We start from the raw sequence: 5,558 nt of genomic DNA, 5'->3' as shown, positions 1-5,558 counted from the left end.
GTGAGTCAAATGAGCAACGCTCTGGGAGCCAGGCGTCACAGCCGGGTGGGAACGTGCCTGCTTCAGAACTGATGCCATGCTGCGCAAAAGCAGTGCCACGTCTGACAGTGGGAATAGCATCCCTGTTTAGAAAATTTATCTCTCACCTCACCCAATAGGATTGTTTTCTGTCAGAAAAAGAGGCCCTGTAGTGTTGGCTAGACAAAATGAGACGCTCCCAAGTTTCAGGAGGTGGTTTTCACGGCAACACCAAGCTGTCTGTGAGAGAGGCTGACAGCCTTCTTAATCTCTGGAAGTACTTTTGAGTGTGTTTGGCCCACTCTGCACACCCCACCCCACCCTGTACGTGCTTCTGGAGGACCTTCCCCACCCCATCTGGGCGTGGGGCTTGCCGAGCTGTGGCCTTGGTGTGTTTCCCTCAGAGGGAGCTGTTTTCCATGGTTGAGGTACGCGCACTACACAATGTTCCGGAGGTATAAGTCACTTTATTTGCTGATCTCTATCTCTTCCTTTGAGGAATGTTCAGTTTTCCAGACGAAATCATTGGAAACAAAATAGGCTGTGCTGCACATTTGAGCCATTAAAAAAGAAGTGTTCGTGCTTTGTCGGCTGTGTAAAGCAGTGTCTTACCTCAGGTCTTACTCTCTGAGCAGCCCCCGTGTGGGAGGTGGCTTGAGGGCTAAAGCAAAGCAGGCAGCCCCATCCTTTCTTAGGAAGAACTGACTGGACTTACAGGGAGAGCATGAACTGAGGCTGGAGGCCAGAGGGTTCCCAGCAGCTTGTGGGCCCTGCTGGTGGTCGGCCCCCGGGGCTGAGCAGAAGGGCTTCCTGTGTGGCTGGTGGTAGACAGCCCGGCCCTGAGCCACACAGCCCCCAGTGTGGTTGCTAAACCAGTTGCGGTTTAGTTTAACGTGTGCAGTAGTGTTTATAGAAGAATTCTAACCACTGGAGCCAAAACATCTTCACATAAATGCCCCAATTATTTCCCATCTGTGAATCTTCAGTCTGTATGAATCAAAATTGCCCAGACTTTTCACTTCAACTTTTCTCATCCTGAATCCATCTGCTAAGTCACTTCAGTTGTGTCCGACTCTGTGCGACCCCATAGACAGCAGCCCACCAGGCTCCACCATCCCTGGGATTCTCCAGGCAAGAACGCTGGAGTGGGTTGCCATTTCCTTCTTCAATGCATGAAAGTGAAAAGTGAAAGTGAAGTCGCTCAGTCGTGTCCAACTCTTGGTGACGCCATGGACTGCAGCCTACCAGGCTCCTCCATCCAAGGGATTTTCCAGGCAAGAGTACTGGAGTGGGGTGCCATTTTCTAGCAAGTTTTTATTGAGTGACTGCTCTGTGATCTTCTGACTTGAGTTTTGGAAAGAGTCACTGTGTTGAGAATAAACTGAAAGGCAGGACACCATGGGGAGATGACTGCAATCGTGCAGCGGAGAGGTGCTTCTGGCAGGCAGAGCTGTTGGGGTTTCAAGAGGGGCTGGCTGGTCGGTCCTTTTTCGAAGCTGTGGTGCAGTCACGTGGTGCAGAGGGCCACACCTTCATTCCTGGACAGGCCACTGACAAAACAAAGTGAGGTATTTTCATTAATGGTTTTTGTATCCTAAAAATATTATGTGGTGATAGTCAAAATTTTCAAATAGTTTAGAAGGTGATGAGGTAAAATATGGAAGTTTACTCCGCACTGCCACAAGTTTGAGACCCACTGGGACTTTCTGCACATTGACATACTTTGGGGTTTTTTTGGCTGCACTGGGTCTTAGCACTGGTGTGTGGGATCTAGTTCCCTTACCAGGGACCGAACCTGGGCACCTTGCGTCGGGAGTGCGGAGTCTTAACCTCTGGACCACCAGGGAAGTCCCCCGATTGTGTTTTAATACCAGTGGGATCAGACTGTATCTGTGGTGTCACACTTGATTCCACCTGATCTGCAGGAACACTGTTGCGTCCTTCATCCACGGCCGCACACACAGTCCCCTGCCCTTTCTCCTCTGGCTGCCTGTGTTCCACTCCAGGGCTGTGTTAGCACTTTTGATTCTTGATGCACAGTGAGGTGGCTTTCGATATCTTATTCTTCCTGCTATTAAAATCAGTACCACCGTGAATACCTACCTACCTTTGACCTTTGGATGAGTTTATCTGTAGGAAAAGTTTTAGAAGAACTAGTTGGATCAAAGGCTAGGTGTTTCTTTTTTGTCATACATGTTGAGAGGTAGCGCAGGTAAGGACAGGTATGGCAGGCCATGCATATGGGTGCTTGCTTTTCAGTAGTGCATCTTACAGCTACTTGAGGCTTGAATTTTTATAAGCTAGCAGATAGAAGATCTGAGTTGCCACGCAGCTCCGTTCCTCCCTGGAGTCCTTAGGGACACCTCAGGCAAGTCTGTGGGCTCCTGCCCTGCTGGGGCTGCTGCTAGGACCTTTGTTCCCAGGGGCCGCCCTCTGCTGGAAAGGCCCTTCCCCTGTCCTTTACACACTTTACACCCGCTTGCTCTCCACCTTGGGTCCTCAGAGAGGCATGACCATTCTGCCTCCGCAAGAGCTTCCTCCACTCTCTTACAGCACCTCATTTATCTCTGTTCTAGCCCTGTTCACACTCGCAGCTGTTTTTACCTTACTGTGTGTCAGTCTGCCCTACTTGGACACCAGGCCTGCGTGTGCAGGGACTGTGTCAGTCCTGCACATTGCTCCATCTGTGGGACTCTGAGTGACTGGCACGTAGTAAGTTCTCAAACATCTGTGTGTAGAATGAATGGGAGATCCACTCCTTACTGAAGGAATGATTCTCCCCTCACTCTGAGCCAGACAGTGGCTTAGAAGAAATTGTAGGTACTTCATTAATCAATGAAGAATCTCCCACCCTGGACAAGGAGGGAGGAACAAACCCTAGACCCTGCATATGTTCACGGCCAAGCCTGCAGGGCAGCACAGGCCAGGCTAGGGTTGTGTGTGGGCATCAGCGAGGATGCCTCCCTTCTTCTCTGCCTTCTGAAGTCACTGAGGATTAGAGGTCGCTTCTCCAGGGCCGACTTTGAGGGTAGATGAGGTGCTAATGGTAAAGAACCTGCCTGCCAATGTGGGAGACATGAGTCATGGGTTCAATCTCTGGGTCGGGAAGATCCCCTGGAGGAGGGCACTCTAGTATTCTTGCCTGGAGAATCCCATGGACAGAGGAGCCTGGTGGGTTACAGTCCATGGGGTCGCAAAGAGTCAGACACGACTGAGTGATTTAGCATGCACGCGCAAGCTACATGCGCCTTTTCTCAGAATGTTCTTGCTTTATAGTAATAGCCTTTTGACCTAGTGAGCTGTTCTGTTTCTTTTTCTTAGAACAAATTAAGGGCATTAAGGGGGAGCTGAATGTACTTATGTAATGTGTACCATTACTTACCTGATATCTTTTATCAGGCCCAGATGGGAGGAGAGAAGTTATGCCAGCTCCCAGGTTGGACCAAGGGCACACTTGGCTGCCTCTGTTAACCTTTGAGATTCTGCCCACCGTTTTAGGAATGGCTCTGACTAGGGGCTTGCCAGGTGGTGCTAGTGGTAAAGAACCCGTCTGCTAAGAGACGTAAGAGATGCGGATTCAGTCCCTGGCTTGGGAAGATCCCTGGAGGAGGGTGTGGCACCCACTCCAGTTCCCTTGCATGGAGAATCTCATGGACAGAGGAGCCTGGTGAGCCGTGGCCCATAGGGTCACAAAAAGTCAGACATGACTAAAGCAACTTAGTACGTACTGACTCAAAGTGTTTACATCCATCAGCAGCTGAAGTCACCGGAACCCAGAGATCTGGGAACTTTTTCCCCCACCTCAGTCATGCCTGGATCCCTGAAGAAAGTCTCTTAGAATGTATTCAGCAGTCATCTTCTGAGTGCCTGCTGTGTACCCAGGTTACACATGGGGGACCACAGATGTGTTCATCAGTAGTGGGAGGAGACGGGCCGATGATTTGTACATCTTTACCTTAGGATTTTCTTGTTCTCAAGTCTCAATTTGTTTTTTCTACACTTTTGATGGGAAGATAAGGTTCCAGGACAGCTCAGTTCAGTCACTTAGTCATGTCCAACTCTTTGCAACCCCATGGATTGCAGCACGCCAGGTTTCCCTGTTTATCACCAATTCCTGGAGCTTGCTCAAACTCTTGTCCATCAAGTTGGTGATGCCATCCAACCATGTCATCCTCTGTCGACCCCCTTCTCCGGCCTTCAATCCTTCCCAGCATCAGGGTCTTTTCCACTGAGTCAGCTCTTCGCATCAGGTGGCCAAAGTATTGGAGCTTCAGCATCAGTCCTTCCAATGAATATTCAGTGTTGATTTCCTTTAGGATTGACTGGTTTGATCTCCTTGCAGTCCAAGGGACTCTCAATGGTCTCTAGCACCACAATTCGAACGTATCACTTCTTTGGTGCTCAGCCTTCTTTATGGTCCAAGTCTCACATCCATACATTACTACCGGAAAAATCATAACTTTTATTATGTGGACCTTTGTCAGCAAAGTGATGTCTCTGCTTTTTAACATGCTGGCATTTCACAGGCTCTTAATCGATCTTGGGCAGAGCTAATCTTCTGTTAGTGTCTAAGCCAGGACTGAACCCAGGCAAAAAATGACTTCCTGAAAGTGAACTTCTCAGGTGTCAAGTTACTTCTCTGCCCAGAGCAAGCACCGCTCTCCCCTGCACCTGCTCCCTGGGGCTGGCCAGGCAGCTTAGCCAATGGCTTGATTTGGCCACTTTGAGACTCGCCTGAGCCAGAGCTCAGATATTCCCTGAGAAGCCTGAAACAGAGACCAGCTGCTCTGGTTAGAAAACTCTCTGCTGCTGCAGTCGTGGGCCAGGGTGCTTCTAGGAGAGCCTTGGCTCAGAGCATGGGATCCCACTGGAAGCGGATGCTGTGAGGTGCAGCACCAGGGCCCTGGCCTGCGAAGCCTGCCCAGCCATTGCGATATCCAGGGTCAGGAGGACACGCTGCCTCTGTGACTGTGAAGCAGAGGTCCTGCCAGCGTGCGGCCAAGTAGAGTGAATATATGGCACTCGGGCCACTCTGCCTGCTTACGGAGTCATGCGTGTGGGGTGCTTGGCCGCAAGGCACCATAACTTGCTCTTGAGAATAGAGGGCTGTGTTCAAGTTTGAAAGCTGGAAATCCATCAGATTAAACTTTTTAATCCACAATTAGATCTTAGGTTATAAGACACCTAATTTATTTAAAATTGAGATTGTTTCTAGAAAACATCTTAGTATGATAGAGAATAGTACTTCGTAAGCAGACACAGTTGGTGTCCTGCTTGGGTGATCATGGACCAGTTACCTAGCCTCCCTTAACCTCAGTTTTATCAGCTATAAAGTATAGATGAAAGTTATTATACCTGCTATCTAATAATAATTGCATTGTGACTTAGTACGTGTCACTTACTGGGGACCATGCACTGTTCTCCCAGTATGTCTGGCCGTGTTGGACCCTCACAGTAATTCTGTGATACGAGTTCCATTATTGTCTCTTGTTGACAAGATAGGCCATTGAGGCACAGTTAGGTACCTTGCCCACTGTCGC

The 5,558-nt window shown here is 49.4% G+C and overlaps 1 protein-coding gene across 9 annotated transcripts in view; it reads left to right on the top strand.

The window, feature by feature from the left end:
• PACSIN2 (protein kinase C and casein kinase substrate in neurons 2) overlaps window positions 1-5,558 on the top strand; it is a 112,333-nt gene that overhangs the window by 69,748 nt on the left and 37,027 nt on the right. The gene's annotated exons all lie outside the window — the stretch shown is intronic.

Source organism: Ovis aries, chromosome 3 (assembly GCF_016772045.2).
Source record: "Ovis aries strain OAR_USU_Benz2616 breed Rambouillet chromosome 3, ARS-UI_Ramb_v3.0, whole genome shotgun sequence".
Lineage (NCBI taxonomy): Eukaryota > Metazoa > Chordata > Mammalia > Artiodactyla > Bovidae > Ovis > Ovis aries.
This window is presented reverse-complemented; position numbering and strand designations above follow the sequence as displayed.